Genomic DNA, 18,232 nt, shown 5'->3' with positions numbered 1-18,232 from the left:
AGCCAGGAAGGTTCTATCTCCCCAGCGCTTACACTCTCACCCCCAATAAACGAAAGTTTAAAAAGGTTTAAGTAACTCGCTCAATGTCCCCAATTAGTTGTAAATTTAAACCTGGATCTGTCTGACCTCCAGACTTGCGCTCTTTCCCACTTGTGCTGCCTAGAACGCCACCTCACCCCTCGCTCCATGTTCAAGCCACTAGAGTTAGTGCTGCCACCACCAGAGCCTTCCAGCCACCCTTCCTCTGCTCTTTCTCCCCAGTTCGACACTGTCTCTCTCTTCAGAGTCCCCTTAGCCCTGGATCTCTCCGGGGACGGTTTTCACCTCTCGCCTTGCAGGGGAGTTGTCTGTGCATATGTCTTTCTCTCCTGCTTTTAATTTACACCACAAGCTCCTTGATGACCGGAGCGTATGGTGTAAATTGTAAAACACGTACACACAGCGCTGCACCTCCCCCTGCACCCGAACTAGGCACTGAATCAGTGAGTGAGTGGGTGAGTGAGAGTTCAGGGCACTTTGACCCTCACCTACACCACTGGCCACAAGGAGCGCCAGTGGGTAAGTGTGGGTCTCTGGTCCATGCTTCTTTTGTCTGACTCCCTGAATGTCCAGACCCTGGTTTGAGGCCTTGCATAACTACTAGTAAAGCCACCCACCCTTCCCCAAACCACAATAGAACAAGTGAGGCAGGACTACCGCACCTCCCATCTGCCTCCAGGCCACACACCATCAACTCGGAGCCACCGCCAGGTGCCGAGCCTTCCCGAGCTTCACCCTATCACCGCTGGTACCTGCTTTGCTGGAGGAAAAACAAAATCCTGGTGTCTTATCCGGGCCTTTCTGTAAAGGGGGCATACAGCCAACATCCTACACCCTGGCGCTTTCACTGAGGGACTGCTCTGTGCACATGTGGTTCCAACGAGCCAGTGGGCTAAGGTGAGTAGCCCCATTCTATGGATGAGAAAACGGAGTTCAGCTCCAGAGAAGAGAACTGGCTTGTTCTCAGGGACAGTAAGAGGCCACACTAAACAGTCTGTCCACTCATGCACAGGCCACCCTCTCCACTCAGTCACCACCTCCGGGTAAAAGAGTCCCTCCTGCCCGCCATTCCTGTCCGGGTTCTCCATAAACCCCCTCGGGCAAAGGGAATGGGTGAGATTTCACAAGAACAGCTCGATGGAGAACTGTCTGGAAGAGTGATGATTCTGCTCCTAAGACTCCGTGGCAGGCCAGGCAGGTTCTGGGCATGGAGAGAAGATGGAGTGGAGCAGCCAGGCAGAGGGCCCGGGAGTGCCTTGGGCTAGGAATCTGGCCCATCCGGTTTCGAGTTGCCATTTTCCTGCCAGTGACCACTCTGAGCCTATCGAACTGGACCCATTCGTGCTGTTTGTAAAAATCAAGATACATTTTTAAATGCTTCTCCTGACCCCTTCTCCATGGCTTTGGTGAGAGAACTTGCTATTCGAACCAGATGAGTCCGTCTACTATTATTAACCGGTAAATGGTCAATCCACATTTTTAACTGGTAATGGTTAATAATCATTTACCAGTTAAAAATGCAGATTTCGTAATCAAAGAAAACACGATAATTTCAAGAGAAACATCAAAAGTGCTTTATTCAAAGTAATGTCCATAGCTAGCTACACATTTCCCCCATCTTTCAGGTAACTTGTGGATACTGTCCCAATAGAACTTTTCTTGTTTTGAGGCAAACCATTCAGAGACCCAATTTTCCACTTCTTCATACGTTTTGAAGTGCTGCTCAGAAAGTGCATGTGCCATCTATCGGAATGTAACCTGAAGGAGCAAGGTCTGGGGAATACCGCGGATGGGTTCCCAGGCAAGATCTTTTAATGTGTCTTTAACTGGTTTGAAGTGTGTGATGGTGCATCATCATGAAGCAAAATTACTTTGCCGTGTCTTCTGGCCCATTCTGGTGGTTTTATGATCAAAGCATGGTTCAAACTGATTATTTGTTGTCGGTAGTGATCAGTATTAACGGTTTCACCTGGTTTTAGAAGCGCATAATCTACCACACCTTCCTGATCCCACCAAACGCAGAGCATTGTCTTCTTTCTGAAGCCATTTGGCCTTGCAGTCGATGTTGATGGTTGACCTGGATCAACCTATGATTTTGTGCATTTGGGATTCTCAAAATAAATCCACTTTTCATCGCCAGTCACAATTGGATGCAAAAAAAGACTTTCTTTTGTGCCATTGAAGCAACATTTTACTGATGACTTTTCGGTTTTCCATTTGTCTTTTGTTCAGTTGATGTGGCACCCATTTTCCTTCCTTTAAAATCTCTCCCATTGCTTGTAAACGATCGGAAATTGTTTGCTGAGCAATGTTTAATATTTCTGCAAGTTGTTTTTGAGTTTGACATGCATCTTCATCCAATAATGCTTGGAATTGTTGGTCTTCAAACTTTTTCGGTTGACCTGGATGTTCTTTGTCTTTCACATCGAAATCATCGCTTTTAAAGCGTTTAAACCAGAGTTCACAAGTATCTTGAGATGGAGCATGTTCACCATAAGCTTCCTGAAGTATACGATCACTTTCAGCAGCACTTTTCTTCAAAATAAAGTAATGAATTAAAACTTCCCGCAAATGCTCTTTTTTTTGGCACAAAATTCGACATTTTTAAGCATAAAAATATCTATGATGTTAACACCTTCAGAAAATTTGACATTTGAAGTTTTGAAGCTTGTTGTCAATACAACAAAATAGCATACACATCAGATCGCATATATATCTCATATGTGTAACTCCACCAATTGAAAAAAATCCGCATTATTAACCAGTACGCCTAGCAGATGGGAATGTTTATTCATTTGAGGGGTCAAGGTTGAAATGAAAGGTGCTGAGACCATGACTGAAAAGAAGGCTTGGGAAATGGGCCCAAGGTGCTAACATTCTGTCACCACGACGTTCTCCGGGCTCACAAGAGGCTGGTCGAGGTGCACACACTGCAAACTGTCAAGTGCTGCCCATATCGGTGGGCAAGTGCAAGAACCTTAGTGGATCTCGGTGGCTGAGGGAGGGCCCCGTGGACACCTGCTCGGCCAGAGCTCAGCATCTGAGCCTGACCTCACCCTGTCTGCTCAGGGCTGAGTCGGTGGAGAGAGCCCATCACCTGCTTGTCCTGGGTCAGGGGCCTGCCCACTCCCAGCCCCACACGGTAGTGTAGACAATGGCACCCTCCCCCAACCAGGGAGTCAGCCTCATGAGGATGCGATTTTGTCTTTTTTTGTTCACTTCTGAATTCCTGGTGCCTAAAAGAGTGCCTGGCACAGCACATGCTCTCCCTCCAGAGTTACTGAATCAATCAGCTTCCTGGCCCCAGTCAGAGGGGGGGGGAAAAATGACCTCTAACGATTCTGAGCTGCCCAAGGAAGGGCTCAGAACCTGGGCAGCCAAGAGAGAAGCAGAGATCACTCTGTGGCCCTGGGTGACCCACCCTCCTACAGTGAGGGCCGCAGGTGACCCACATAGTCCCAGCGCCTGTCCGGTGGCGTGGGCCCCAGCCCCCTGAGCCAGCCCTGCGCTGCCAGCCCTTCCCCAACGGCGGTTGGCCCATGACAGCTCCCGCGGGAAGGTCCTGGCGGCTCCTGCCCAGCTGGCTGGTGCCTGCCCACCGCCCACCGCCCACCACTCACCCACCACTCACCCACCTGACGCAGCAACCTGTGGTGGGTTTGTGAGGAGTGTGGCGACCTCTGCTGGTGGTACATGCACACAGCTCTGCACTCCAGGCACCTTGGGGGGCGCGGAGGGAGATCACAGAGTCTGCGCCAGCCTCAACTTTCTGCCTCCTTCTCTGGAGGCCCAGGGACTACATCTGGTGGCGGGACTCACCTTTGTTAACATTTTGCAAAGGTAGCTCCTATTTGGCAGCTTCCTTGAGTTTTTCCGCCATCGGGGAAGAAGAGACTACCCCCGCCAGCAGCCCTAGTGAGGCAGCCTAGTCTTTGAATGAGAGGGCTCAAAGGGACCACAGAGATGCCTCGGGACCCGTGTTGGTTTTTTTTAATATATATTTTTATTGATTTCAGAGAGGGAAAAAGAGAGAGACATCAATGATGAGAGAGAATCATGAATCGGCTGCCTCCTGCACACCCCCAACTGGGGATCGAGCCTGTCACCTGGGCATGTGCCCTTGACCGGAATCGAACCTGGGACCCTTCAGTCCGCAGGCCCACGCTCTATCCACTGAGCCAAACCAGCTAGGGCGGGGCCCATTCTTATTAGCAAGAATGGCAGGTGACCTGCCTAAACTCACATGTGAGTGAAGGACAAAGCTGGTACCCAAACCAGGGTCCCCTTTCAAGGGGCCTAGCATCTCTCAGTTGCTGTTGTGCACCCAACAGCACAGCTCACCACACCCTCTCCTCCTGCCATCTCCCCACATCCAATCCAAAGCCCCTGCTGCATCTCCACTCCATGGCAGTTGCTACGTGAGAAAAAGTCCCCTCTTTGCCTCACCCACAGGCACACCCGGCGCCCAAGGCCCTGGTGCCCCGCACTTTGAGGCGAATAATGCAAAAGGGCTCACCTCCCTTCCTGGCTTTGTCTTCCTCTCTCCCGGTGAAGGGGAACATGCGGGTTGCTATGGACACTGCTCTGGGGCTCTCCCTGCTCAGCGATAATCCACGCTGCCCGCCCTGCTGGAGTCCCCGTCTCTAATTGCCAAGCCTTGGAGGCAGCAGGATGCCTCGCAGGAGGGACCAGGCCACCGGAAAAACCAGGGATGAGATGGGCTAAGGGGAAGGAGAGAGTGACAAGATGGAAATCACCCAGAATTGGAAGCAACAAGCTCGGCCTGTGTAGGTAGGTTGACAAAACCAATGTCGATTTAGCCAGAATTGGAAAAGCAATAGTGTCTCATCAGACACTTCATCACTGTGGCCAGCCTCTCTCCGGCAGGATGCTGAGGGGAGGGGAGGGGAGAGGCCCACCGCTGCGGATATGAGCAGTGCCCACAGGAAAGACCTTGGCTGGCCTTCTGCTGTTATATAAGGACAACCATGCGTCCGGGGACTTTTCTGAGCTGGACTCCTGGCCACTCTGCTGCCCTGTGGGCAGAAGCACCCCCACTCCCCACTGTGACACAGCCCCCCATTTATCCTCACAGGGGATTAGACCATTATCCCCACTACTAGAATCCCCAACGTGAAAACAGCACAGTCCTCCCTCCCCTGTCAGGCTACCACCAAATGACCACATAACTGTCACCTCTAATCCTAACCCACTCATGAGGACCAAAGCCAATCACCTCTCTGAACGTCCCCTCCGAGGGACCAGGTGGGACACTGTCACTGCCATGCTTATTCCCATAGAGACCAGAGCTTGTTTTCTACCCCTGGGCTCTCCACCATGAAGTCAGAACACTGTCGCCTCTACACACGTCCCACCGCTGCCCACCTGCACATCAGAGCAGGTCCCCAAGACCAAGACCACAAGACGCCACATGGCCGCGGACTCAGGGCCAAAGGGACAGCGAGGTCCCATGTGAAACGTCCTCTCTCTCTTTTCTCTGGGACGGACACTCCAGAGCCCCCAGTGGCCACAATGAACCTTTAAAGCAGCGGTTCTCAACCTGTGGGTCGCGACCCCTTTGGCGGTCGAACGATCCTTTCACAGGGGTCGCCTAAGACCATCCTGCATATCAGATATTTACATTACGATTCATCACAGTAGCAACATTACAGTCATGAAGTAGCAACGAAAATAATTTTATGGTTGGGTCACAACATGAGGAACTGAAGGTTGAGAACCACTGGCCTACAGGAACGTGTGTGGTCCCTACTAGTCACTGGACGTACATGTGGTGGCGGGGTAACTTCTGGAGGCTTTGCCTGGCTCAGCACGACCATGAGGAGGGCAGTTAGCTTTTCTCTGCCCCGACCCTCCCCACATGCAGTAATCCTGGAGGAGGTGAGACTGAACTAGGGAAGCCCACCTCCATCCCCAAAGATTCCTGAGATAGATGTAGATGTAGATGTAGATGTAGATGTGGATGTAGATGTGGATGTAGATGTTGATATAGACATACATACACACATACGCACGCCATGTGTCTATATGTGTGTATACATGTACACATGTATAAAGAGATTGAGAAAGAAAGGTGGAGAGAGGTGATAAAATCCCCACATTTACCAATATGGCTCTTATTTTTAATTTCTACCATTAAATATAATGAAGCAGAACAGAAAATTCCAAGACCCTGCCATGGAAACTCCAAGGTTTAGCGTGAAAAGAGGGCCACAAAGTCACCCCAGGAAGTGGGTACAGGGCCGTCAGCTGAGCTCACTCTAACACCCACTGGAACAGGTGGGACTCCAGCCCACGCCTCAGCGACACCACCAACCGCTACTCATCCTGGACCATGGGCATCAAAGAAAGTCCTTATCACCGACACGGGGGGCCAGGATGCTGAGGGTCTGCTGGACTAGACGGGAGGATCCCAGGCCACTGCCGGCCTAACGTTTATCGCAGCGAGGAAATCGCCTTTGGGGAGAGCCACAGCCCAGCCTGGGACTCCACCTTCCACTCCGGAGCCTCTGGCAAGTTTTGCCAATAAAAGAGAGACACTGCAGACGTGGGGAGCGCTCCGTTTTTTCAAAAATGCTGTGAGCGGCAGCTTGGAGGGCATGGGGTCTCCACAAGACCAGGGGAGCTGCCGGCCCTCGTCCTTCCTGACTTAGCCTCTTCCCTCCAATGTGGGAACGGCTCTTCCTGCTCAGGAGCTCAGGAGCTCAGGAGGGTCAGGAGAAGAGAGAACGTGTTACTCTGTGTTTCCGGGCTGCGTGTCCCTGGCCAGGGTAAGGAACTCTCCCTCCATTGCCCCAGAACCAGGCCTAGACCGTAGCTCAGAGCACCTACCAAGCTCCAAGCATCGGGCAACTGCTTTTCATTCATCGTACGACGCGCGGGGAGGCGGTTACGTTGTCCCCGTGTTACAAAGAGAAACTGGGACCCGCAGAGGCCGAGGGACTTGCCCGACATTAAATAACTGAGCTTCAGACGCAAAGCGCAGCACCGTCATCTTGGCTCTTTTCCCGTCTGGCATTGGAAAGCCACGCATCAGCATGCGAATGGGATGAGGCTGCACAGCTCAGAGAGGATGCCAAAAACAGCCATTATTCCAACCGGGGAGTTTTTCCTACCATTTAGGAAACCTTGCCTCTGATTGTTTCCGAAATTGCGTGCCCAGAGTTGATTTTATGACCGATCGTGGCACCAGCAATCCCTGTGGCCCCTGGGAGGCCTGGTCAGCGCTAATCCCCTTTTCTTAACGCAATACCGTTTTCCTCCTGCAAACCCAGTGAGGAAGCCTCCGGACGGCCCCAGGGACTGGCCGATGTGAGCCCCGGAGGGTAGGCAAGGCCGTGGCTTCCTACTTTCTTCCTATCACTTGCATCAGAGCAGCTTCTGAACCAGCGAGGAGGGCAGAAAAAAGGGGGGAAAGGGATGAGAGCCTGCCCTGGCAGCCCCCAGATCTTTATTATTATTATTCTTTTATTATTATTATTATTTCTTCTCCCTTGTCGTTCTGGATGGAGAGTTTGAATTTTGCCAAAGTATTATTATTATTATTATTGATTGTAAAGAAAGGAAGGGAGAGAGAGAGAGAGAGGAAGAGAAACATCAATGAGAGAGAAACATCAATTGGTTGCCTCCCATACCCACCCCAACCGCTGGACTGGGGATCGAACCCGCAACCTGGTATGTGTCCTGACGGGGAATTGAACCGCCACCCTTGGTTTCAACCAACTGAGCACACGGGCCAGGTGTCCCCAGACCTTATTACAGCTGCTTCCGGCACTGTGATCCTTGACTGCGGGGCACTTCTGCGTCTCCCAATGCAGCTCAAGAAAGCTATCAACTCACCCTGGCCCAGCAGAGCTCCACGCTGTCCAGTGCCCTCGGACCCAGGGAGCCCGGCTGAGGGAACGTCTAGGACAGAAAGAAAGGACAAGACAGCAAGAGATCCTGAGAGACCAGAGTCCTGCGTCTAGGCTGGTAGGAACTTGATTTCTGTCATTGGTATCAAGCAGGAATTTTCCAGAAGAATAGATCACCAGAAACAAGCAAGCAGCCAGTCTCTCCGACTTCAGGCTAGACAGGTTCTAACTAGAAAGATCTGCCCCCACCCCCACCCCCATGAAATAATAGAGGCGAAGTGCTCAGCACAGTGCTGGGACGCAGTAGGTACCCCATCAATGTTCATTTCCTTCTCGATTCACTTTTCATCCCTCTTGTAAGAAGGTGTTTCCCTGACTGAACGGGGCGCTTTGGCAAATAGGGAGGATCTGTTACCCGGATCAAGAACCCAAAAGCTCTCGGTTCAGTGACTACCATTAATTTCAGCTCGTGCTGCTGTTCAGGAGAGGAAAGAGGGTGGACCACATGGGAAGGAGCTGTGAGCACAGAGGTCAGCTGTGCCCGGGGGGCCGGCGCGGGGTCCACCTGCGGGAAGGAGCTGGTGCTCACTTCACCTGTAGGACCCTGTACCTTCTCGTCTCTGACCTCCGAAGAGCTCGGAGAAAATGTCCAATGGGTGGACAAAGCCCAGCCCCAGGCCAGGCTCAGTCACGCGGCCTCCAGGCTGTTCTCGGCTGGGAGGTGGTCAGCCCCCTCGCCTCTCCATCGCCCTGGCCGTGGCTGTGTTTTGAAGCAGCTTTGCCAAGTGTCGCCCCGGAAGAGAGGCAAGGAGACACGTGCACCCGTGTGGCAGTTTGTCAGCTGCACCAAAAAAGCGATGGAGGGGGAGGCAGTGGAAGGTAGTGACTCAACGCAGGTTCGGGGATTATCTGCTGTTTTCAATTATCCACATCCCTCATCACCATGGAGAATTGAGAATTGGGTGTATTTGCCTCCCCCTCCATGCTGTTGCTGGCACGGGAAATGTGATCTGCACTTGGAGCGACTGTGGGGAAAGGACTCAGAATGGTCTCTCTCTACAATTCTCCCCGGCACTGAAATGTCACTAAATAACTCTGCACCTGGCTCCTCTGGGTCCCTTTAAAAATAGCTGGGCCTTGGCCGGCGTAGCTAAGTCGGTTGGCACATCATCCCATACTCCAAAAGGTGTGGGTTCGATTCCCAGTCAGGGCACATACCCAAGTTGCAGGTTCGATCCCCGGCTGGGGTGCATGCAGGAGGCAACCAATCAATGTTTCTCTCTAATGTCTCGCTCTCGCTCTCGCTCTCCCTTCCCCTTTCTCTAAAAATTCAATGAACATGTCCCCGGGTAAGGATTAAAAAAAGAACAATAGCTGGGAGAGAAGCAGATCTAGGGAGAAGAGAACAGACGGGCATGTGTGTGGTACTCGATATTCATTTTTGGCCAAAGGAACTTCAGCTCAGAGGGGTTAAGTGACTTGCCCATGACTTGTTACAACGCAGAACAACCGAGCGGGTACCCACCTTAGTCCTCTCTCCGTGAACTCACGCTTCCCTTACAAACGTGGGGCCCGGCTTGGCCCTCCCCGTCTGTATCTGCGAAGGTGCTTTCAGTGGCCAGCAGAGAACGCAACTCTAGGGAGTTTCACAGACAAGGGCATTTACCACCCCACACACTGAGCACTCGGGAGGTAGGACAGTTCCAGGGGCCATTAATTTGTGGGCACAAAGGTTCTTTCTGACTTTCTACGCTGCCATCTTCAGCATGTTGGCCACTCCCTCATAATCACCTCCAGGCATCCCATCCTCACCCTTCACAGTCCAGAGACCATAAGGGAAGCACTCCTGTCTTGGGTCTCTTATTAATAGAGGCCCAGTGCATGACATTCATGCACTGGGGTGGGGGGGTTCCTCAGACTGGCCTGCACCCTCTCACAGTCTGGGAGCCCTTGGGGGATGTCCGACTGACAGCTTAGGCCCGCTCCCAGGAGTGTGTGCCCCCTGGTGGTCCGTGTGCTTCATAGCAACCGGTTGTTGCACTGTTTAGTCAATTTGCATATTACCCTTTCATTATATAGGATGAGAAACCTGTCCCAAAAGTCACTTTTCACTACATTGACTGGTCAGAAATGAGTGACATGTTCAGACCTAAGCCCATCACTGGCAAAGGGTGGGTGGGATCACCATGATGGCTAGATGGAGGCGGGTCTTCCTAGGAAGCAGATGTTGACCAGAGGAGTGGGGACAAAGTGGGGACTCCAGGAAGCAGTGAGGCAAATGCTGCATCTGCCATGCCAGCCAGAGGCCCAGGTGCACCTGGTCGTAAGGATTCTTGCCCCCAGGGCCGCTCTGCATGCGGACCCGGAGGATACCTGCCAATGCGGTGTCCTTGGAACTCAGATAAGAAGGAGCAAGGCACCAGCTTGCACCAAAATGAGAACCACCAGCCTCGTGGTGAGCTTGCTTATCTAGAAGACACACATGACCGACTTCATTAGCGAGATCTAGGGAAGAAATCTCATTAAAGATGTACTCTCTCACCTACCGGGCAGGCAAAGCCTTTCACAAAACTCAACAGGCCACGCAGGTGATGGAGCAGCTATACAGCGCCGAGGTCTTTAATTTCCTGTAGGAAGCCCGATGATTATCTGTCTGGAAATGTTTCTGCTCGAGGAGGGATCTGTGAGAGCCAGAATGAAAGAGCTCTTTCTACTTTCACGCTATAAACTCAGACTCCTTAAACACAGATGCTTGTCGCGGGAGGCCAACCAAGTTCACGGTGTCCCACTCCCTCTGCCCTCTCCACATACCCTCAAAGGCAAGCTGGGGCTCCCTTAAATGGAGAAAACCTGAAGACGGGCAAGAGAGATGAGAAAGAGAAAGACAGAGAAACGTGTGAAAAGCAAGAGAGGCAGGAACCCCGTCAGAGAAACAGAAGGAGACTGAGTGTGGTCAGCAAACTAGAGAGAGAGGAAGAAGGAAGAGAAAAGAAGGAAGATTGATGTGGCAAAGAAGGAGAAATGGGAGATAGAGGAACGCCGAGAAAAGGAAGGGAGAAAGAACTAGACAGACAAGAGGAGTCCAACAGTCACTTTTTCAAGGCTTCTTGTTAACACTAATATTTACCACGGGATTTCCTGGGCAATCTTCTTGCAGCTGCCACTTGCTTTCTGCATGAGGACAGAAACCCAGGGGCCACGCACTGTTTTTCCAGCCCAGCAGGATCCAGATGTTTCCAGTTCCTGGACCAAGCAGTGCTGATGGGTCAAGGGTTCATTATTCCAAGAGGCCTTGAATAGGCATGACTTTTAGTTCAAGGTGAGGGAAGAAACAACCAGGACTCAACGAAGTTATTCTAACTTTGTGAGTTTAGACCTTTGAACTCACTTCTGACTCACTTCTGAACTCACTTCCTGGCTTCCCTGGCTGGGATGAGGACATCTGTCCATAAACAACCCACTATTCTATCTACCTCCTAGCATACGTAGGCATCTCCAAAAATAATGCCCAACGTAGCATAAGCTCCATTTCCCTGCATTTGCTACCTAGAGAACGCACCCATCCTTCAAGGCCCGGTTCTGATGAACCACTTCCCTGACTCCCACAATCCCAAACAGGGTCAGCTGCTTTCTCTGCTGTTTGAGCTCCAACACGGTGTAGGAACTCCCGCTGCGGCACTTGTTACGCGGTATTATAATTAAGCGTTTATGTTCCCCAGCATCTGGGACAATGCCAGGAACTGGGCAGGGACTCCATAAGCATTTGTTGGATTAATGAATGAGTAAATTTTAAAAATCCGCTTCCCTGGCTAGATGGTAAGCTTCTTGACTTGTATGGAATTAAACTGAATCACAGACCTTTGGAGCCAAAAGGCAATTCACACCCACCTAGTCCAGCTCTCAGGCATCAGTGTGATTAGAATCTAGTGATCACCAAGTCTTCTCACATCCCTGGGCACAGTTTCCTGATCTATGCCAATCTGTAAACATACGAGGTGTACGGTTAATAATGCGGATACCGGTTAAAATTCAGATTGACCCTTTCCCGGTTAAAAATGCGGTTTGGCCCTTTACTGGTTAAAAATTCGGACTGACCATTTACCGGTTAATAATGCAGATTTTGCAATCAAAGAAAACATGATAATTTCAAGAGAAACATCAAAAGTGCTTTATTCAAAGTAATGTACATCGCTAGCTACACATTTCCCCCATCTTTCAGGTAATTTGTAGATACCGTCCCAATAGAACTTTTCTTGTTTTGAGGCAAACCATTCAGAGACCCAATTTTCCACTTCTTCGTACGTTTTGAAGTGCTGCTCAGAAAGTGCGTGTGCCATCGATCGGAACAAGTGGTAATCTGAAGGAGCAAGGTCTGGTGAATACGGCGGGTGCGTTAATACTTCCCAGGCAAGATCTTTTAACGTGTCTTTAACTGGTTTTGAAGTGTGTGATGGTGTGTCATCATGAAGCAAAATTACTTTGCCGTGTCTTCTGGCCCATTCTGGTGGTTTTATGATCAAAGCATGGTTCAAATTGATTATTTGTTATTAGTAATGATCAGTATTAACGGTTTCACCTGGTTTTAGAAGTTCATAATACACCACACCTTCCTGATCCCACCAAACGCAGAGCATTGTCTTCTTTCTGAAGCCATTTGGCCTTGCAGTCAATGTTGATGGTTGACCTGGATCAACCCATGATTTTGTGCGTTTGGGATTCTCAAAATAAATCCACTTTTCATCGCCAGTCACAATTGGATGCAAAAAAAGACTTTATTTCATGCTGTTGAAGCAACATTTTACTGATGACTTTTCGGTTTTTCCATTTGTCTTTTGTTCAGTTGATGTGGCACCCATTTTCCTCCCTTTAAAAATCTGTCCCATTGCTTGTAAACCATTGGAAGTTGTTTGCTGAGCAACGTTTAATCTTTCTGCAAGTTGTTTTTGACTTCGACACACATCTTCATCCAATAATGCTTGCAGTTGTTGGTCTTCAAACTTTTTCGGTTGACCTGGATGTTCTTCGTCTTTCACATCGAAATCATCGCTTTTAAAGCGTTTAAACCAGCGTTCACAAGTATCTTGAGATGGAGCATGTTTACCATAAGCTTCCCGAAGTATACAATAACTTTCAGCAGCACTTTTCTTCAAAATAATGAATTAAAACTTCCTGCAAATGCTTTTTGGCACGAAATTCAATATTTTTAAGCGTAACAATATCTATGATGTTAACACCTTCAGAAAATTTGACAACAAAGTTTTGAAGCTTGTTGTCAATACAACAAAATAGCATACATATCAGATCGCATATATATCAACATGTGTGTAACTCCGTCTATTGAAAAAAATCCGCATTATTAACCGGTACACCTAGTATGAGGTTTTCAATGTTTTAATCTATTTACTTTCCTGAATTTTCATAGTAAATACCTGCTCATTATAAAAAGATAGGAAAGAGCGCTAGCTGGTGTGGCTCAGTAGTTAAGAGTGTTGCCCATGCACCAAAGGGTCACGGGTTCGATTCCTGATCAAGGGCACATACCTGAGGTGTAGGTTCGATCCCGCACCCCAACAGGTGCGGGAGACAATGTGTCTCTCTCACATCGATGTTTCTTTTTCTCTCTCTTCCCCGCCTCCCTTCCACTCTGTCTAAAAATCAATAGAAAAAATATCCTGGGGTGAAGTTTAAAAAAAAAGTTAGGAAAGGCTAAAAACCAATAAACATTGTTAATATTTGTCATATTTCAGTCTTTTGCTATGCATTGTTTTCCCTACTATTGAGATTACAGCACATATGCATAGATTTTACAGTTGTAATTAGTGTGTACCTGGTGTTTTAGGTTCTGCTTATTTCATTAAAGGAAATCTCACAGGTACATTAAATCCCAGCTTATTAATACAGCAACATGATCCCATCCACTTGACATTTTGATTAGTATTCTTGATCACTTGTCAGTTTCTGGCCATTGTTGGCATCACTGCTCCGAACCTCCAGCAAGTAGGTGTGTGTGGTTGGTGCTAAGGCTTCTGGGAACAGCATCATCCATGGACCCTGCCAGCTCCAACGGAAGTGAGGATGACATGCGCTGGCAGACTCGATAGGTAGCTGCGGTGGCAGTGGCACCCCGGGTGTCTGGATGCATGTGAAGTGTGTGAGCTCGAGGGGGCCAAGGCCAGGCCTGTCTTATTGCCATGATGTACCTGGAGCCAAGCACAGGGCCTGACACATGACAGGTGAGTGAGTGAATGAATGAATGAATGAATGGTGCATGGCTAGGTGGATGGATGAACTGTGCTCAGATGCCTGGGCAGTGTCTCTGGCCTCCCCGACTGTGAAATGGAGCCCCGAGCCTCTGGGGAAAGCTGGGAGTAGGATGCTAGTGGTGGAAAGTGTTCCAAGTCCTTGGACGAAACAGGCTGCCCTGCAGCCAGACCATGCCCCCAGCCGAGCAGTAAATGGCGATGAGTGGTGATGAGATGCTGAGTACAGCATTCCCCCAACTCCCAGCGTTGTGTTCCTCTCGCATACTCCTACCCCTGGGTGCCTCTCTGCTCTCGTCTGGGGTACCTGCCAGAGGCGTCCACTTGGGCAGATAACCTGCTGAGTGAGAAAGAACAGCACCGTGTGCTGGCCATTCAACCGACAAAGCAGGTCAGCAAGCCTGAGAGTGTCTGTCCAGTTGTTCACAAACAGTTCTTGGGCCCTTGCTGGGCCCAGCACCCAAGAATTAGAGGTGAATAGTAGGTGTGTCTATCCTCAAGGAGTTCACCCTTATGTCGCAAAGGCCTCTGGGTTTGCTTCCAAAACCATCCCCTTGGCCGGTGTCCCCCACCCCAGCCAGAGCCCGGCACCCCCAGATGAGAAGAGCCATCCTAGCATCTGCTTCTCCCTCATCCGGTTGGCCCGGCCTCATAAACAGCCTGCAACATCGCCCTCCTTTCCTCGCCGCTCCTCTAGTCCAAGTCATGACACTAACACCTCCTAACCGGCCCCCTGCACCCTCCAGCCCTCAGACCCATCCTCCACGTGGCAGCAGAAAGGTCTTTGGAAAATGCAAATCTGCTCCTATGACGGCTTCCCAGAGCTCTGGGGATAAAAGCTGAGGTCCTCCTTCGTGGAGCTCCACAGCGCTGCCTAGCCAACCTCGCCCTCCTCCCTGTGTCACAGGAACCACTCCCTGCCCACTTTTGCACACCAGCCACACCAGCTCCCTCCAGTTCCTCGAAGAACCGGGTGACCTCACCGCTCAGGGCCCTCCCAACGGTAGCCCTCTGCCTGGACTGCCACCACCACGCCCTCCCACCATCTTCTTTATCTGACCTCCACCGCTTCCTCATGCCTAGCGTTCCCATGTGGCCATCACTGACTTCCCCAGGAAAGCCGTCCCTTGCTCAGCCTAGGCCAGGCCCTCTGTCATTTACTCCACTGGTGTCCTGGGCCTTCCTCCCCTGGCACCGCCTCAGGTGTAACCAATAGCATGTGCTTAGGGTGGAGGCCTCCACCCCGACTCCCACTAACACAGAAGCTCGGAAGAGTGGGAGCTGGTTATCCCAGGGCCTGGGGCACGGACGTGGCTACAAAACACTGTGAAGGGACAATTACCGTCTGGAGCAGCGGTTATCAACCTGTGAGCCGCAACCCCTTTGGGGGTCGAACGACCCTTTCACAGGGGTCGCCTGAGACCATCGGAAAACACATATATAATTACATATTGTTTTTGTGATTAATCACTATGCTTTCATTATGTTCAATTTGTAACAATGAAATCGGGGGTCACCACAACATGAGGAACTGTGTTAAAGGGTCGCGGCCTTAGGAAGGTTGAGAACCGCTGGTCTAGAGTGAGGAGCCGGGACGGTATCAAGCCGGGAGAGCAGGTGGGGATGGGGATGTTTCCCACGGTGAGCTGGAGCTGAGTGGTGAAGAATGATTCATGAGCAAACAGGAAGCAAAAATGAGATTTTCACTCGAGGCAGAGAGAGCGAGCTTCGGAGAGCTGCTTTGAAGAAATTGGAAATAATCCCACCCGGCTCGAGTTCACATAAGAGCACTTTAAGAGACACGGCCGAAGAAGTAAATAGGAGGCAGGCGTGAAGGGTCTGACAACCGACCAAGGTCGTTGATAAAGGCATGGAGCGCCTTGAAGGACTGAGGCAGGAGAGTGGCCTTACACAGCGCTCTCTGGCTACAGTGCGGAGAAAGGAGAGCTACGGTGTGTCTACAGGTTGGAGATAAGGAAATCAATTTGGAGGCTGCTGCAGAGTCCAGGGAACTAATAAGAGCCTGAACTAAGGCAGTAAGGCGAGAGAGGAGGGAAAGACGGATATCAGAGAGGCATTTGAAGACAGGGTTGGCAGGGCTTGGTGACAAGCTATATATGGGGTCAAGAGAAAGGGTCATCCCCAAATTCCTGCCTTGAACAGCTCATGAAGGAACATTTTCTGAGTTGAGGGTTGCAGGAGGAAGACAAGATCAGGGCACGATGGTGATACACCACTTTTTGACATGTTGAGATTCAAGTGTCTGTGGGGCAAGCCAAACGCACGTGCTAAACAGGCCTGGAGCTCAGGAGAGAAGCCAGAGGGGCTGTAGTTCAGGTCCAAAAAAGATTCGTCGCGCCCTTGAAATGAAAGGTCGGTGCTCAGAAGTGTCCATATCACGAGGCCTCAGAGAGGAGTGTGCGGTGCTCTATGGACCACAGAGCGGCTCTCGGACCATCTGCAAGTGCCAGGACGCTTCCTGGGGCAGTGATGCCTGGTCTGAGCCCTGAGGGGCCATGGCGTGCTTTTGAAGGAAGATGGGGACTAGGGGGATAAGCCTGGCTGTAGCAGGAGATAATGGTCAGGTTGTGGAAGCCTAGAATGCCACGCTAGGAACTTGGAATTTAGTCAGATGTTATTGTGTAGCCATTGAAAGGTTTAATGCGGTCAGATGTGCAGCTACTCCTATACCCTGACCGAAGGCCGGTCCTTCCGAGATCAGTGGAACAGAATGGAGACTCTACTGGTAGAAATGGGCCCATACATATGCGGACTACTGCTCTGCAACAAGTGTGCGGAGGCGATTTAGTAGAGAAAGCGTAGCCTTTTCAACAAATGATGCTAGAACAACTGGATATATATCTGCATAAAATATTAAATTTGATCCATAGACAAAAATTGACTTAAAACAGATCACAGACTTAAATGTAAAACTTCAATCTATAGGACTTCTAGAGGAGAACATAGGAGAAAATATTTGTGACCATGGGTTAGACTGGCGTTTTTCCTGGGGTTGCCTTGGATTTATACTGAAAGCGCAATCCATAAGAGAAAAAAATGATAATTCGGACTTCATCAAAATTAAGAGGAATTGGCCCGGCCAGCATGGCTCAGTGGTTGAGCATCAACCTATGAACCAGGAGATCACAGTTCAATTCCCAGTCAGGGCACATGCCTGGGTTGTGGGCTTGATCCCCAGTAGGGGGCATGCAGGATGCAGCCGATCAATGATTCTCTCTCATCATTGATGTTTCTCTCTCTCTCTCCCTCTCCCTTCCTCTCTGAAATTAATAAAAAATATATTTTTTAAATTAAGAGGAATTGGAGAACCTAACATAAGTGCACATGATTTTCGGACGGCTTAAGAGTCCCATGGGAGTAGAGTGGCTGTTCGTTGGTTGCACACCCATACTCTTACCTAAAAACTTCCCTTTGGGAACCACCCCAGTCATACTTTGTAGCAGACACATGTTTGGGTGGGATTGATCCCACCCCTGTTCCACGGTGGTCCCCGCCTGGCATAATTTCACCTTTTGTACCACACAGTGACTTTCAGGAAGAGGAGGTAACGCCAACCTAAGTCAATCAACGCTTGAATTCTCTTGCCCAGCTCAGGTTAGTCCAACCACAGTGAGGCTTAGGGCTCTGCTCTATGGCTGGGGGAGAAGACATTCTTTCTGCCGAAAGAGATGGCTCTATGCCACCAAGATGCTAGAAGCCATCCCACCCCCTTAGGAGAAGCCAATCTGAGAACAAAGCCAACTTATCAGAGGAGAATGGAGTCTAGAGAACTAATGATAAACAGCGCCAGAGTCCTGGTCACACCGTTACCTGCAGCGAAATTGCTTCTGAAACTCTCAGTCATCGAAGATAATAGATTCTCTTTATTGCTTGAGTCCATTTGAACTGATTTCCCTCTGTCACTTGCAACCAAAAGCATCCTTACTGATATAGGTGCATGGAAGAGGGCCATCAATTGTGCCTGGCGACACTGGGGGAAGTCTTCCCAGAGGGGAGATCACTTGAGCTTTGATTTCTTCTTTTTATTTATTTTTTTTATTG

Source organism: Myotis lucifugus, unplaced genomic scaffold (genome assembly GCF_000147115.1).
Source record: "Myotis lucifugus unplaced genomic scaffold, Myoluc2.0 scaffold_151, whole genome shotgun sequence".
NCBI classification, from domain to species: Eukaryota; Metazoa; Chordata; class Mammalia; order Chiroptera; family Vespertilionidae; genus Myotis; species Myotis lucifugus.
This window is presented reverse-complemented; position numbering follows the sequence as displayed.